Genomic DNA, 18,067 nt, shown 5'->3' with positions numbered 1-18,067 from the left:
GGAAACAGCCCTGTCCCCTGACCTCAGTCTTGTCAACCCAACCTGCCTCTTCCTGGTTGGGCACCCCTGCATCCCACACTCTGACCGGTCTCTCCCCTCCTCTGCAGTTGCTTGCTTACACGGCAACTTCAGGTTCAGCCCAACACTCCTCTGTGACACCTTCCTGACCACTGCCCACAATCAGGGTCCGTCCTGTTCTGCTGAATAACCCTGGGCCAGGCCTGGTTGCTGACTAGCACTTTTCAAACCGAGAGTCATCTTTGTCCATCTGGGTCCCATTGAAGTTTGCCAAAGATGAGCAAATGGTTGGGGCAGGGGATGGAAAGAAGCAGGGATACGGGCCAGATGCCAACTCCAGGATTAGGGAGCTGGGGTCAAAGGGAGCTAAGGAAGTGTGTCTTGGAATCCTCCATAGCACTCTATCTGGGCTGCAAAAACTGTCCTTCCTAGCTTATAAGGGGATCCGGGAGTCTAACTGGGGTTCTCCGGCCGGCTTCTGCCCTCTTGTGGGGACGGAGAGCAACTCAGAGCCTCACGACCACTTGTTGCCTTTGCTGCCACCTGGTGGCCTTGTGATGGCAGCTTTTATTTTTCATCCAAGGGCTCGAGGATTTGAAAGATTTGGGGTAAAACCAACCGGCATGGACTGAATCCTAGTAAAGTTATCTTCCCATCCTACTCATAAAATATATATTCAAATGGTAAGCAGCAAGGGCCACTGTATGTACCCACGGAGCTGCAGTCACAGTCGGCACCGCAATTCCCGCTGCATTCAGGGGCCGATGACGCCCTCTTGTGGACAGACGTGTAATTTATGCTGTCGTTTTGATATACTGCTTAAGAAGCCAGCCCCACTCTGGCCCCTACAGGGCAACTGATTAAGTGCAGGTCAGACTGTCCCTACTCTGTGCTCCAGCATGATGCCGTGACAGATGAGCCACAATGAGTGAAACAGAATCGGCCCTTACCCTCACCCAGCACACAGGTTCCAGACTGACACAGACCTTACTTAAATAATCCTGAAAATTTGAGTGTGATAGCTCACACATGTAATCCCCACACTTGAGAGTGGAGACGGGAAGATCAGGAGTTCAAGGCTGGTCTGGCTAAAATCCCCAGAACAAATCCCCCAAATCCTATAACTTGAAATGGAGTTAAATACAAAGCAATTGACAGGGGAAAAAAATGGATTCCAGTAAGACAGATCTCAGGGAAGGCTTCCTATGAGAGTGAATTCTGAGCCAAGTCCTGAGGAGTGGGTGAAAGTCACCGGGACAGCAAATACAAAGGGCCCCGCTCCCATGATCATGGAAGGTGGCAGAGAGGAAGCAGACAGTCAGGCTGTATTCTCTTGCAGAAGGCATTCACAGCCCAGGGACACTTCACACTGGGGCAGAGGCCACCTGAAAAAGAGTGCAGAGGGCCAGGCCTGCAGCAGCCAGAAACAAGGCCTCAGAGATCAATTCTGCTAGAAATAATGGAGCCGGAAGCTCCCTCAGTTCCTCACAGAAGAGATAAGCAGACTGACACCTTGATCTAGGCCTGTGAGGAGCAGGCAGACAAACCAGTTGGCTATCTTGGACTGGGAAGTAATAAATCTGACTTTACAAATCTTGATTATTAAATAAACCTGTCATAGGGTCTCTATTGTTGAAAATAGACAACATGATCACAACAATTCCTAGAGGAAAACATTTCATTGAAGTAGCAGCTTACAGTTTCTGAGGTTCAGTCCTTTATCATCATGGTGGGGAACACAATAACATGCAGGCAGACATGGTGCTGGAGAAGGCACTACTATATGTTGATAAACAGGCAACAGGAAGTAGTCTACCTCACTGGGTGTGGCTTGAGCATATATGAGACCTCAAAGCCTGCCTCCATAGTGACACACTTCCTCCAACAAGACCACACCTACTCCAACAATCCGCATCTCTTAATAGTGCCACTCCCTTTGAGGGTCATTTTCTTTCAAACCACCGCAATACCTTATTTATCAAATAAATCTTATTTATCAGATATACCTTATTTATCAAACATATGTTGTCACTTATCCAAATTTTCTAGCAGCTTGGTGTTAACACATTTAGCAAAGACATAAGCAGTTAGACATACACCTTAAATCACTTTTGTTAATCTCAATGACTTTAAAACCTTAAAAGTTAATCGTCGTATAAAAATCCATATTACTCCAAAATCTTTGAGACTTGTTGCTTCCTTAATCTAAAAGGAGATATAAACCAAGTGCTCAATGGGATTGAATTTTATAATTATTTCTTTATGCCACACAGTCATCTTAAGATAAAGTCACAGGACATGTACTCTTGTTGATTTTACTCTTTTCTCTTTGGCCTTTTACTCCTTGAGGGGGGCACTGCTCAGCTCCCAAATTAATACATAGAGGCTTATTCTTTCTTATACATACCCGGCTTTAGCTTGACCTATTTCTAGCCAGCCTCTCTTAAATTATCCCATCTATCTTTTGTCTTTGGGCTTTATCTTTCTCTATGCTGTATGCCTTTCTTTACTTCTTACTCCGTGGCTTGCTGTGTGGTGGCTGACCCCTGGAGACCTCTTCCTTTCTTTCTGACTCCTTGATCCTACTTCCCAGATTTCTCCTCCTATTTTTTTCTCTCCACCTGACAGCCCTGCCTATCCTTTCTCCTATCAAGCTATTGACTATTCAGCTCTTTATTAGACAAATCAGGTGTTCTACACAGGTCCCCCAGCTTCTCTATGCCTCCCGAGTCTCATGGCACCAATGAGATTACCTGGCGTGAGTGAGAAGGAAACATGAAACACACAACAAACCCACTTAGGAGTTTATTGGGGGGCGTGTACAAGCCTGGTGAGGTCGGTGTACAGAGTGGAGGGGGTGAAGACGGCGCCTCCAGCTTTTAAGGGTTGCCTAGTACATGCACACAGGGGGATGGCATGGTTACGTCATACAGATGATGGAGCTCACACATGCGTGCATGGGCTCACGCAGCTGTACCATACGTAGATGATGCAACCATGCTACACGTTGGTCACGCCGGGTCCTTTAAGATTCCCAGAGCCATTAGGCACTTCTGCCTGAGATCTTGTCCGCACATGCATGGCCCTGGAACCCGGAAGTGTCAGCCATGTTGTGTGGCAGAATCATTATATATGGGACATTTTTAGTTTATAAAATGTTTTATGTTATTAATATTTAAACTTAAAATTAAATAAAAGGTTAAGAATTAAAGCCACCGATATGAGCACCAAATACTAAACACCAGAAACTGAGATAGTCCTGTCTTATGATGCAACCACACAATAACCTGAGCAGTCTGGCAAAGGGCTTGGAGCAGCTTCCCAGCCTATGGGTCTTGACCCTTTGGGGGTAGAAATATCTTTTTATAGGGGTAGCCTAGGATCATCTGCCTGTTAGACATTTGCATTGACATTCATAACAATGGTAAAATTACAGTTGTAAAATAGTAACAGGAGTGATTTAGTAGTTGGGGTGCGGGTCACCACAACACAGGGAACTGTGTTGAAGGATCAAAGCATGGAGAAAATTGAGAAACACTGGCTTAGAAAATGTCTCTCCGTACCTAAGGTCTATTCATGCTTAAGAATGTATGTCTAGCCTCCTTATCTTTGCTAACTTTATTAAGCTTAAGCTATTTTGATAAATTGAGTCACATTAGAAACTGTTATATTCTGTAATGGTGTACTATAAAGGGATCAGGAAATTTCCCAGTCTCTCTGTGGACTGTGTTAATGAGTTAAAAGATTTATTTTAATACTAAAGGAGCTTCAATTTAGAAATTGCTTTTAAGGTTCAAACTTAACAGAGATAAAGCTATAGAATCCTTTTCCTAAGGTCAGGCATTAGACAAAAGCCCCCATTCCCTCAGGAGCTTGAAGAAAGTCCTGCCTGCTAAAAAGGAAGGCATTCTTCTTATCTCTGGCAAAAGGACCTTGTGGGCCTTCCATGAGCACAGGGCTGTGATGACTATTAACTTGCCCAAGGGCAGCGCTAGCCTCTAGGATTCCCCAATATCTGCTTGCAAGCCTTACCCCAGCAAGTAAGAGTATTATGAAAGCTAATAAGTTATTGTAAACTGTTAAGGGTAATTAAGAAAAATCCGACTATATTTGGCATCCAACACATGGCATGGCCACACAGATGGAGAAGTCACACCAGTTGGCCCTGTCACAGTCACCGCCTGAGCCTCTCTGCAAGCACTCAGAGCAGTTGGGTATCACTCACCAGAACTCCGGAAAGTGGGTTGTCAACTTCCCAGAGCTGAAGTAGTAATCAGGGTTCCTGCCAGCATGAGGCTAGACTCTCAGGGAACCGAGGGGGCGAGCCAGTCAGTAGAGCCTCACGGCAGAGGGCCTAGCTGCTGCCTAACAGTTTAAGCTTTGGCTCACATGGTCAGAGAATGCTACAGACTCAGGAAAAAAAAAGCCATGTCCAGGGCAATAAAATCTTTCAACAGGTTATAATGTGCTTGAAAATGTGCTTAGATGCTAAAGAAAGAAAAAAAATGGGTGTAGACAATCATAAAAATAAATAAATTAATAAATAGTTTTAAAATAATGAAGTTTATAGAGAAAAAGTAAAGTAATATTAAAAAAAAAGGCCACATAAGGATGGGAAATACACAGGGTGCCTGGATCCTGTATGGTGCTTGTTGACTGAATTTTTTGTTTTAGTTTTTGGGGGTTTTTTTTGTTTTGTTTTTTCAACACAAGGATTCTCTGTAGCTTTGGTGCCTGTCCTGGAACTAGCTCTTGTAGACCAGGCTGGCCTCGAACTCACAGAGGTTCAACTGCCTCTGCCTCCCAACTGTTGAGATTAAAGGTGTGCACCACCACTGCCCAGCTCAACTTTGAATTTTTTAAATGATGATGAGCAAACAGCAGCTGCTGAGACATTGGATTGTAGAAGGTTCTGCTAAATTAAACCAGTGTATGCTTTAGGGATGTCTTGGCTTCAGAATGGAAATGTGTTCTATTGAGGGAGAGGTTGTGCTTTTGTTTCCACAAGAAACAAAAAAAAAAAAAACTATGAATTTCCTCAAAATTAATGAAGATTAGATTTGACAGGGGAGACCTCCTGAGGATCTTGGCTGCAGATGTGAGGAAGGAAGCCAGGAAAGACTACAGGGCAGGTGATGTGTATGCTGATCCTGCTACATAGGAACAGCTCTGAGACTGGATGAGACTTAATAAATCTTGTTGGCTACAGAGTCCTCATAAGAGTTTGGTTATACAGTACAAAAAGACTTATAAAGTTGACATTTGTGTTTCCCTGCTCATACATAAAACAAATCATCTTTAGCTGACTTTTGCACACCACATACATGTTCCATACTTGTTAATATAGATACATATGTCACCTATAAAAGTTTGCATATTTTCAGAACAAAAGGACCAGATATGAATAAACTAACCCAAATGACCCAGCTTCTCAGAATGCCTTCATTACAGTTTCCTCAAAAATCTACATCCAGAACAACTTCAAAGCTGCCAGTTGAGATGGTCCAGCCTCACAGACTTCTCCAGCCAAGACTTCAGATAAGCTCTACAGTTTCCAATCACATAGAGACTAAACAAAAAATAAACACCTAGCTCTCCCAGGGCTTGATCATCATTCCAATTTTCTAAGGGTCTCCTAGAGATACCATCACCCCCAGACAACAGGAAGCAGTCTAGAGAACATGACACTCACATTTCCAAAAGGCGAAGTGGATAATTTCTGGTCACTCGGTGGATGTTTGCCATTGTTTAAGGGGGTTGGTTACAAGCTGTTATTGGTCATAGTCAGGACGGAAACTAAACAGAGGAAGCTAGATTTAGGAATCTTTTTTTCCCAAAATAAGCAGGGAGGGGTTTAGAAAAGGGCAGATTATTGATTCTGCTTTTAAAATAAAAACGGTAATATATGGAGGGGGAGAAGGGTGGGAGGAGGGGGAGGGAAATGGGAGGCTGGGAGGAGGTGGAAACTTGGTTTTTTTTTTTCTCCTTTTCTCAATAAAAAAAATTAATAAAAAAACGGTAATATAAAAGGGTAGAATATTGAATCTACTTTTAAGCTAAAAATAAAACAACTACTAATCTCGAATATTTCACATTGGCATGACTTTTGTATATTGATACGACTTTAAGGTTATTTTTGTTACACTATATGAAAAGTTTCTACTCTTGTTTAAGGTATTGAACCTATGCAGTTCATTTAAAATGTAATGTTTAATTTTAAAATGCGGGTTAATGGTAATCTATAATAATCAAACTTGTAGTCATGTTGTGTATGTGTTTTCAAGGTTAAGCCTAGATTTGTTTAGCTCAGATATACTTAATAGATAATGGCCCTCAAACTTGTTAGAGAGCTGGTGAATACGGCATTTAAAATGTTTAATGGAAAAATATTATTATGATAGACAGAGACTCCCAGCTCCTAGCAGTGACCCCAAGGTCTCCAAACATGTCAGGGCACCAGGATAACCTCATCTGGATTGTGGTAATGCTAACCACTGGGATAGACTGTCCCAATGCTGTACCTGCCGCCAGGACCCTGCCCAAACTATGGACAAGCAGGACACAGAAGAGTTGATTGTCCCACTTTGTCTAGACAAAGTAAAATCAGACTCTTCCGTGTTCCTCCACAGGAAAGCCTCTCGCCTTCTGGGCCTGGCAGCCAAAGGTTAATGCCTCCAATGCTATGGAAACCACAGGAGCCTGGGATGACCACCTAGGTAATGAATTCATCTCTGTCATTTTAATTGATACACAGTCCATTTGTTATATTTTCTGCTATTGTTGGGCCCTAAAGCCCCACCAAGGAGGAGGTCGCCCCAAGAGACACTCTCACCGCGGTTGATGCAATAGCAAGAGGAATTTTTATTTTGCTGCCGTGGCAGAGGTTCCATAGCCTTGAGCGGAGAAGGACCCCTGCTTTGTCTATTACAGGAGAAAACCACAGAATCAAGGGGGGTAGTACAGAATCAAATGGGAGAGTCCAGAAATCATTTGTCAACTATTTTGACTAGTTTATTCAATGGTCCGCTAACTCTACTTGATCAATGTTATGGTGGTTGCTGGGTTGGTTGAACAAGGAGGAATGCTTGCAGGTTAGCTGCAGGTCGTCTCACCCCAGTTCCAGAGTCTGGTCTATTGAAGAAAGACTACAAAGCGGATGGAAAGTACCCAAAGCTCCAGTGCACGCATGGTTGGTTACCAGGATCCTGGATCCCAGGAAGTGGGGTACAGTAATGCTGAGGTGCCCCAAAGTCTTTCACTATAATTTACCCTTCCTGTCAGATCTCTGAAGTTGGCTAGGCTAACTGTGACTTTGTCAACTTAAAAGCAACAACCAAGTTCTTCCCCATGGCTACAGCCAGCTTCTTAGTTTATTTCATATGTAAAAATCAAGCCTTGCTTTTTTTTAGAGCCACTAAGCATCCTGTTGAGAAAAGGTAGACAGGTTTGCCTTGCTAACGGGCTTCATATTAAAAGATAAACAGGTTTCAATGTAACTTTCCACTAAAGGAATATGATTTGAAATGATTGTTCTTAGTAATCTACTTGCGTATCTGGTAAATGATTAGATGGGAAAGAGTGTTAAAGTCTATTGTAGTGATACTTCACTTGTATTTTAATAAATAAAGTTTGCCTGAAATTCAGAGAGTAAAACAGACACACTGATCAGTCTTACAGATCAGGCAGTGGTGACACTCACCTTTAATCCCAGCAGCCACACTAGTTAGCCATAGAAACCAGACAGTAGTGGTGCACACCTTTAATCCCAGCCCTAGAGAGGAATATAACACGGGAGGAGACAGCTCTCACAGACAGTCTCATTCTGAGATTCCTGGAGGCAAAATTGCCATTTTGGACTAAGGTAGAGATAAGAGCCAGTGGCTGGCTGTTTTGCTTTTCTAACCTTCAGGTTGATCCTGTCTCTAGGTTTTTATTATTCATGTTACAGTCTATGCAAGTTTTGAGGGTCTAAGAAAAAAATTTAAGGTATAGAAAGGCCTAAGGATGTAAAAGTTTAAGAAGTTCTGAGGGTTTCAGAAAGTCATTTAAGATGTAAAAGCAAGTTGTAAAGGTATAAATAAGTGATTTTAGGTGTGTGAGAATGGGAAATAGTCTAGATGTCTTTTTCCTTTCTATGCTATTGTTTAACTAAGATTTCAAAATTTAGGAGTTTTAACACTGATCAGTGGAGTTCCGGCAAGCTGACTACTTACTGTTCAGTCACAAGCTCAAGGTTTTAAACTTCCTTTAGTTGTCTTCTAAGTATAGACTTAAAGGTACTTCTCTTCAGCCCAAAGACATCTCTGTCCAATCTATAACTAGCTCTCTGAACTGAGGGGAAAATGTTCATGCCTTTTAAACCAAATCTGTAGCTTTTGCTAGGACTCAGAGGTGAGAGTCTGTTCCAGCTGCTTCGCAGACTCCTGTTACCTGCTTTTTCCACAGTGTGGATTTCAGTACAGATTGGTGAGGCTAATAATATCTAAAACTTTTATGTCTTTTTATAAACTAAAAAAAAAAATCATCTAAGCTTGAGAGAATGTGGGGAGGCAGCAGACTTGGGTCCACCTCTCACAGGTCAAGCAGACTCCAGATGAGCCCAGCCTGAGTTTCCCCTCCTGTCTATTTCTGAGGATGTCGTTTCTCTTTCTCCTGGTCTTGGGATACCTCCCTTTCCACAACTTCTAGGACTATGGGCCTGAAGATTCCCAATGTAAGATTTTCCTTTAAGTTCCTAAATCTTAACTTCTGCCCCTAGTCTGTATCTGAGTCAGCAGATTTCCACTTGGCTGACAGACACATCCAAGCATCAGCTGCTGACTACCATACACTTTAAATGACTGTGAGCCTTGGACTTGCTGAAAACTGATGTGGGCCAGTCCACAGGGGAGTTCACAAACTGTCTCTAACTCCAGTCTCAGGGACCCTAATTCTCTCCTCTGGCCTATGCCTGCACCAGACATGTATGCAGGCAAACACCCACATATAAAAATAAATAAATCTTATTTTAAAACAGTTGAGGTAAAATACTTGTCAAATTATTAACATACTCACCACAAATATAAACAAGACTACTAATGTCTTTTGCATATATTTATAAGTGTTAAATATTTGAGATACCATGTATGTGCATTCTATGTTTTAGACAAAACTTCTAAGTGTGGCCTTGTTGGAGGACGTGCATCACTGGAGACCACTGAACCTGCTGGAAGGCTGATTGACAGATGAGAGTTGGGAAGCCCTTGGAACGCTGCAGGTCAGGCAGGTCAGAGCCTACTTGCAATCGTCTTGGGCTAACTTTAGCCCTCTGAATGACCATGCCTCTCCCACCTATGTCTGATCTAACATCCTATTACAGACATCTTGTGACTGACAGCTGATGACCTAACACCTTGTGACTGACAGCTAATGAGCTACATCTGAAGGGCCCAGGCCATCACCAAGCCCTCATTTGACAATTCTGCAGCTGTGACAGGCTGCAGGAAAGACCCAGCAGGACGTAGGCCATGACTCAGCAGGATGTGCTGTGCCCCCTGACCTTACCCAACTTTGCCCTAGTCACTAAAAAGGCCACAAGATACACCCAGATGGTAAAGAACCAATCAGAGGCTAGGCTAGCAGGCTCTGGACACACTGTGCTGATAAGGAAGGAATGCAGAAACCACAGCAAACACCATCGGATGTAGCAATTTACCTGTCACAGTAGTTAACCAATCAACTTAGGACAGGTGCCCCTCAGTCCCGGAGGTTGCCAATCCTGAGACTGTGACTATGCAACTTGCAGACCCCCAGCCCCCCTCCCGCTCTCCCCCCAATAAATGATCTGCCCCACTGCAGCTCGAGGTCCCTTCTGCTCCACGGCTGCATTAATAGACAGACAAGGGACCGAGTTCAAACTTGTAATTAAAAAGACTCTTTGCTTTTGCATCGGATCTGGTCTCTTGGTGGTCTTTGGGGGTCTGGACATTGGGCATAACATATCCACTATTTTACATGTAGTCCAGCTTTAACAGAAACCTTTCTGAAAAGTTTTAGCGTCTCTGGGGCAGGGTCATCGTTTGGCAGGCTTTCTCAGAGTAGAGTCTCTGGACTGATGACTCCCAGGGGAGAGGGCTTGGGATGGAACTCCCCACCTGAACATTCCAGACTCTTTGGATATATGGATGCCAATGGCTGTGGTGTGCCTCAACCCAAACATTCCAGATTCTTTGGGTATAGGGGCACCGGCTCAAGTCTGGCTACTTCCTGCAGGCATGGGGCGACGGGGTGAGGAGAGCTGGGAGTTGCTGGGCTCATGCTCCAGTGTGGCTGGAGAGGCATCCAGTTAACCACCATCCTGGAGACCTTAGGCATCTGTTTCTTGGGAGAACTGAGAAGGCAGGTTGCCAGGAAACAAAACAGAATGTGATTATCAGCCCTATGAACGGGGCTAGCCCTGGGAAGAGTCTTTTTTTTTTTTTTTTTTGGTTTTTCGAGACAAGGTTTCTCTGTGGTTTTGGAGCCTGTCCTGGAACTAGCTCTTGTAGACCAGGCTGGTCTCGAACTCACAGAGATCCGCCTGCCTCTGCCTCCCGAGTGCTGGAATTAAAGGCGTGCCGTGCGCCACCACCGCTCCTGGGAAGAGTCTTTAACTGCCAGAAAGAATGGAAAAGTGTCCTGGTTGTACAGGAGAGGCGAGGGTGAATGAGTGAGATGAAAATAAACACGTCCTTTAGTTGTTGGGTAGGTGCCTGTTTGAGCCTGGAGAGGTGGTACCAGTGGTGAAGCCCCAGTAGGTGCTGGTGTTATTTGGAGAACCCTCTGCAGATTTGTCTCGGTCCAGGCAGGAGTGACCTCTAAAATATGATTGAAAATAGGTGGTGTCAAAATAGGCTCTGGAGACTGTTTTCACCAGACCAGATTTCTTGATAACAGCAGCGGAACTTTTCTCAGGAGCTTGCACGTACCTATAAGACAACTGGAACAGATTTACATCTTGGTGTCATAGCAAAAGATTCTGTTAAGAGGCATGAACATTTTAGAAGACAATTAAAAGAAAGTGGAAACTCTGAACCTCTGAAATTACATCTGAAAATGGTTAATTCTGGACTATGAAGCCTGTGAAAGAAGCACACCTGTCTGTACTTTTAGCAGGAAACTTAACAAATGAAGTAATGAGCTACCAGTACCTTAAGTCATCAAATGCCATCAGACAGATCTGGGAGGGATAAATGAGCAGAACAGAGACAGCTTTTGTCAGCTGTGCAGGCAATCCCAAGTCTCTCTGTGGTCTTTGGTGAATACCAATCTTAGAAGCAGTGCTTGCCATTAGCTGCTGAGCCCATGAGGCTTGAAGATTTTCCTCTGGGGGTAAGGTTCAGTCTACCTGTCTTGGCAGGATGAGATGATCAATCCCCTGGAGTAGTGTCCAGGAAGGTGATGAGGTGGAAGGCAGCTTTTCGCCGTGTGGGTGGCTTTGCCATATTCAAAGGCAAGCCTCCAGGCAAAATGTCTTCTGCAATCATGCGTCTTCTTAGAGGAGCTATAGGATGTTGCAGAAGCAGGCATGTCTCTGACCTAAGAAGGTCTTTTGTCATACTCTCGGATCTGTAAAGGCACTTAGGAATCGGGGTGCCATTACCTGTCAGGTATATCCAAATAAACCTAAGTATATTGGAGGCAGAACGTCTCCTTGGTAGGTCCAGCTTACCAAAGAAGGCGCTGAGGTTTTTGTTTTGACCTCAACCAAAAAATGGAGCCTATCCACGTGTTGATATCTCTCCAGAGCTGTTGTAATAACCTGGAACTATAAATTTTGCAGATTTTAAAACATACACACACAGACATAAAACAAGCAGACTGTGGCCACATTCTCTATACATATATATTAACAGACAGATGAACAAAACTGTTTTTTAGGAACCTGTGTCAGCTGACCAACTTAAAAATTTTGGAGTAGGCTGCTGAAGCCAGATGAGCACAGAGGTGGTCCCATTTAGGGCCAGATTAGTAGATGCTGTAAGTGAGAACAGAACCACAGGGATGGAACACCTATGCATCTCAGAGTGGAAGGACAGGGGGAAGGGATCCTTTGTAGGGAGAATCCCAGGGTAACCAGAACACATGCCAGGAATGCAGACAAACAGCAAACAGCAAGAGAAGTGGGGAGGGGGGCGGGAGCACAGTATCCAGAAACCATGGGCATTTGGGGGTTTGCTTACCTGTTTCCATGCTGGCAAAAATTTTTAGGCATCAAGGATGTACAAGTGTCAGATAGCACCAATTTAAAAAGTTTTTGTAAACGGCAACCCAAGGGTGTTTGGAAATCAGACATCGAATTATAGGTACCCATTTAGCAAGTTTATGTCAGGACCCATAGCCTAGTGCAATGCGTCCATTGTGATAAACTTTGGGTCAAAATAACAGAGGGGTGTGAGAAATACCTAGAACAGGACCTCTCCTGAAAAAGGAATCCCACAGGGACAAGGCAGGTCCTCATCCCCTTCAGGTTGGGTGCCTGGCACGGCCACATCTTCCACAGAACAGCCCAAGAACTGCATGAGGCCTGGGCCTCTAAGGCAATGACTGGAACTCGGAACTTACCCGAGCTGGAGAGCAGGTGCAAAAGAAGGTGTTTTCTTACCACGTGGGCATGGGCCGGTGAGAAAAACTATCCCTCAGTGGAACCTCCAGATGAAAGGTTTTTGTGCCCCAGAAGACTCTCCACTAATGCAATAGTCCAAATCAGACCAAAATTAGAAAAAGTCCAGGTTTAATGGATACCAGTGCTCCTGGGTGGCCTTCCAGCCCCCCAGAGAAGAGACAGGAAAGGAAGACCAGAAAAACACGTGTTTGTTCTCTGGAGAACAATTTAAATACCCTGTGGGAGTGGTTTTTAGCATCTCTGGGGAGGGGTCATCGTTTGGCAGGCTTTCTCAGAGTAGAGTCTGGACTGAGGCAACTCCCAGGGAAAGGGGCTTGGGATGGAACTTCCCACCTGAACATTCCAGACTCTTTGGATATATGGATGCCAGGGGTTGTCGTGTGACCTCAACCTAAATACTTACTTAACAGTTTCCTATTAAGAATACTTTGAGGGCCATATTGATGTGAGTGGCATGCACTGCTTGCTACCTGAGGCCATGTTAATGGCCATGGTCTAGTCTACCGCCAAGGACCTTGTCTGTGTCCATGGTCCCACTGCAGACAGGGGAGCGACCATGTTCGTGGTCTGTGCTATAGCCAGAAACCGTGTGGAGGCCCATGATGGGTGCTCCCGCTGAGCGTGAAGGGAAGTGAAGCTGCTTTTGCTGTGGTATCGATGATGTCAGGTGCACAGTGGAGGGGGGGGGACATGGAAGGCTTTTGTGATGACCTCTACTCCATTCCATATCCACCCCCCAAAAGACAGCCTAAACAGGAAGTCATCAAAGAGAACTCACACGCCTTTAATCCCAGCCCTGGGGAGGCAGAGGCAGGCGGATCTCTGTGAGTTTGAGACCAGCCTGGTCTACAAGAGCTCGTTCCAAGACAGGTCCCCAAAGCTACAGAGAAACCCTGTCCCGAAAAACCAAATAAATAAATAAATAAATAAATAAATAAATAAATAAAAGTGAGATAGGAATATGAAGTGTGGCTCTCCACAACTGATGGCTTCTGGGGGCAGGGGAGGAGTCAGCTGTCTTTAAGGGGGCAGGTCACTGAGAGTCTGACCACGCTCCACTGAGTATATAGATAACACAAACTGGGCTTTTTTTTTTTACATACTAATCCCAGTTCACCCTCCCCTCCTGCTTCCTACACCTTCCTGTAACCCTCCCCCCTCCCCAACTCCTCAGAGAGGGTAAGCCTGTGAAGTTTTGAATCCCTGGTTAATGGGAATCTGCCTCCACTGATGTAATAAACCAGTCAAACCAAATTAATAAATCCAGGTTTATTCTGAGCAGAGCATTCCCGGGTGGCTCCGGGGGAAGTTGAGAGGACCCTGATGGGAACCCATTAGCTGGGGTCTTTTAATGTCCTCTGGAGTGGAGCCTGGACTGAGGCAACTCCAAGGGAGGGGCTGCTGCTTGCCACCCTGAGGGCTGGGTTTGGAACAAACCCAAACTGGAGGTTTCACACATCCCAAACTTTTTGGATAGATACAGACATCAGTAGGGCTTCCACCTAAACAAAGACTTCCCATGGGGAGTCAATGAGACTTTTTTTATTTTTAGTTTTTTGCAGGGGTGAGGTCACAACAATGGGGAGGTGGACAAGGAAGGACTGGGAAGTCAATATGATCTGGGTCCATGATGTGAAATTACCAGAGAATCAATAAAAATATTACATTGGAAAAAAGCATATTTTGAAGGCCTGGAAAGATAGCACAGTGGTTAAGAAGAACATTGGCAGCTCTTCCACAGGACCAGGGTTCGATTCCCAGAACCCGTATGTTGGCTCATACTATCCATAACTCTAGTCCCAAGGCATCTGACACCTTCTTCTGGCCTCCAGGCACACCAGGAGTACATGTGGTGCACAGATCTGTACGGATAAAATACCAGAACACATTAAGATTATCTGTAAACCTTACGATGTCTTCATAAGCCTCAAACAGGTTCTTTTAAATGACTTTTTGAGAGTCAGAAGTGGACAAAATTAGCCTTAAAATGCTTGATACACACACACACTCCACATATTTAAAAGCACAGAAACAAGTCATCCTCAGTCTTTGAAATAAAATAATAATAATTTTGGATGCAATAAGAAAATGAAAAGAAGGGTTGAAGAGACAGCTTAGCAGTCAAGACCACTGCTCTTCCAGATGACCCAGGTTCAGTTCCTAGCACGCCCATGGTAGCTCACAGCTGTCTGTAATTCCAGTTCCATAGGACCCAACACCAAGACAAAACACCAATACACATAAAATATATTTTTAAAAAATGAATGGAAAAAAAAAGAAGTGGTCACAGTTTGTTGTACCTTTTCCACAAACAACACATGAGAAACTTACCATAGACTCAAGGATCTAAGACCCAGGTTCACCCTGGAGAAGGCAGAAGGTTTCCAGCCCCATCTCTGTCTGATATAAAAAAAAAAAAAAGCTCAGTAACAAAAAAATCAAAAGCGGAAGTCGGTCAAGCAGAAGCAAGGCCACATCTCTTCCTCCTTTTAAAGCTAAATAGCTGAAGGGACAGTACATTTTCTGAGGAAAAAATGGTTTTCTCAGTGTTGCTTTAGGCCAAGGATTTTGGTTTTGTTTGATTCTTTAAATGAGGCTAAATTATGTTTCCAATACTTGCTTTCATATCTAAAAGGAAAGGAAAAGGAAGAAGAAGAAACGAAGGCAGTACAGATCCTTGGCCCAGGCACCATCTGCCGCTCAGTGTCATAATTCCCTTCCTGGACCCAGCAACGCGCCTGTCCCACACGGTCATCTACCCAGCAATTTGGTCCTTACTATACTCAGGGAGAGGAAGAGACTTGGTCAGTCGCCCTCATCAACTTAGACCCTGAAAACCCAATATGTGCAAGTTCCACAGAAGCGCCATATACGGCCTGCCCATGCATGCTTCAGCAGTTCATACCCAGGGGCTCCTTTTCCCTTTAGCCCTTGGGTCAGAAACACTTCTGCCTGGTGTCAAGTTTAGAGAGACTATGAATGTGCATGCACATACATACATACATACATACATACATACATACATTATACATATCAGCTGCTGTTACTTTTCACCTCTCACAAACATGGAACACACAGAGTTTAAATTAATCTCTTTAGACCTTAAAAGCTTTGCCAGAGCAGCGGGTTTCTAGAAGGCTGGGGACAGGGGCAGAAAAACAAAGAGCAATTCAGAGGCAGCGGAGGCAGTAATTCCCTGTGTGTTGCTTTGGATCCAGAATGTCTGCTTGGGGAAGTAGCTCTCCACTGCGTCTCAACCAAGAGTTGGTCTTGGGAAATCGAGGGGATCAGCTCTTGTGGTGTTACACCCAGAAAAGCTATTAGGTCCATCCAACCCAGGAATAGATAGGGATGAGTCCAGAGAATTCTTTTTTTCTGCCAATGGCACCTAGCAAACCAAAAGTGGGTCTCTAGCTAGAAGAACAGAAGCAAAGGCTCATGAGTCACGTGGGATTTCACCCCATTAGAGAAAGAAAGAAGTGAGGCGGTCAGAGGAGGAGAAAGTAATTCTCAGACCATATCTCCAGCTTGTCAGTGTTCTTAGTCTGTCCGAGAGAGATACTTTAGGACGCTCAACAGCTTAACAACAGGGGCAGGATGGGACCGTCTCTGATGGACCGAACCCCGAACCTCTGCAGAAGCATTTTAGTAAATCAATTTCCACATTCCAAAACCTCTTATCTGATCTAGGAGTTGTCTGAAGGAACCATGACCTAAGCAATTCTCAGCCACATGGGACTTCCTGGTTTTCCAGGTATGTCTCCAGACTAAGGTATGCAAAGGCTCCGGGAATCCTGTAGAAAGAGCAACGCCATAAACCTCAGATAACAATCACTGACATAAACTCCATAAACTTCAGATAACAATCACTGACATTTACAAAGGTTCCTTCAAAGCCTAGATTCCATCACTCGGAATTCGAGCCAGATACAATGGCTCTGTGGAGTTTCTCACTACAAGTTCTGATACAGCCTCTTAAATTTTTTTAAACAAATTTTGTATTTATTTTTATTTGATTTATTCTACTTGTGTTTTACTTATTTAAATTTATGTACATGTCTACTTATGTGTGTATACCAGAAGAGGGCATCAGACGCTCTGGAACTGGAGTTACAGGTGCTTAGGAGCTGCCAGGTGGGGGTGCTGGGAACTGAATGGGGTCCTCAGCAAGAGCAGCCATGCTCTTAATCGCTGCGCCTGCTCTCCAGCTCCCCGTATTGATTTTCAGTATCTCCTTGTTATATATTAGAGCAGTTATTTTTATAAATTACCAATTCTACTGTTTTTAATTAATTTACATGCCAATTAAAGCAGGCTGCCCATTTGTGAGTTAACAAAAATGATTGCCTAGAACTTTCTGTTAAGTGCTCAAAATAAACCAGTTTAGAAGTAATAAATGCTCCCCATTGAAGGAGACACAAGTCAACCTATCTTTAGGTTTTTTCCCATTTTTTAACACTTGCAAATGAAGTTGACACACCAGTTAAACAGAGAACCAAGTGAAGTACCATACATCTATTAAAAACAAAAAAGCATTTCCCTGTCCTTATATTATATTATGTATGGAGAAATGTCTAGAGGGAAGAAAAGAACTAAAAGAGATTGCTAACATGCTTAATAGCTCAAAAATGCCCTCAGAGGTCAGAAAGCAAACAAAAACAAGTCAAATGTCAGAAACTAGATTCTTTGAAAGCAAACAAACAAAATAGATTTAAAAAAAAAAAACCCTACCTGAGAGGATAAGGGCATGAGGCTTGCTTGGACTTAGTGGATCTAGCTGCTTCTCTTCCATTCAGGAGACCCTTCTAGAACACCCACATTGTAGCGCCGTAACTGTGGATGCAAAAGTCCAGCTCTCACCTCCAAGGGAATATGAGTTTGCTCTGGAGCCCACGCTGAGTGGCCATGGTCCAGGAACACAGACTCAAATACCCCGAATCCTGTGTTCCAGTGTTGTAACTGGTCATGTTTCTATGGTGACAGAACAAAGAAAATGAGGAAGTAAAGCACTTGTCAATACATTGGTAGTGGTTACAGCAAAGCCTGGGAACCTCGGACACCATTGATGGTGTTCTTTCTTAGTCCTGGGTTTAGTGGGAAATTGGGTGTTATTAATACATTCCCAAAGGTTTATCTGCTAGTCACAGAATGTTAGGTAAGTCGCAGGGATGGATAAGGAATGGCTATTTATGAGCTAAAGATAATCATAATTGAGTTCTGGACCGGCAATATTACAACCTCTCCGTCATCATTAAAGTCTTAGTCACTTAAACCAGTCACTTACAAGATTCGGTGGAAGGTGCTGAATCTTTCTGGGAACTCATTTGCAGAGCCCTGACAGGTGGGAGGACCAGGAGTCAGGGAGGAAGGTTGAGCAGAGAAGCAGTTTAGAGAGCCCAAGGGCAG

The sequence above is a fragment of the Microtus oregoni genome, unplaced genomic scaffold (genome assembly GCF_018167655.1).
Source record: "Microtus oregoni isolate MIOR12 unplaced genomic scaffold, Mior012 000005F_ref0000423, whole genome shotgun sequence".
NCBI lineage: Eukaryota > Metazoa > Chordata > Mammalia > Rodentia > Cricetidae > Microtus > Microtus oregoni.
The sequence above is the reverse complement of the archived record's forward strand: the minus strand, read 5'-3'. Positions refer to the sequence as shown.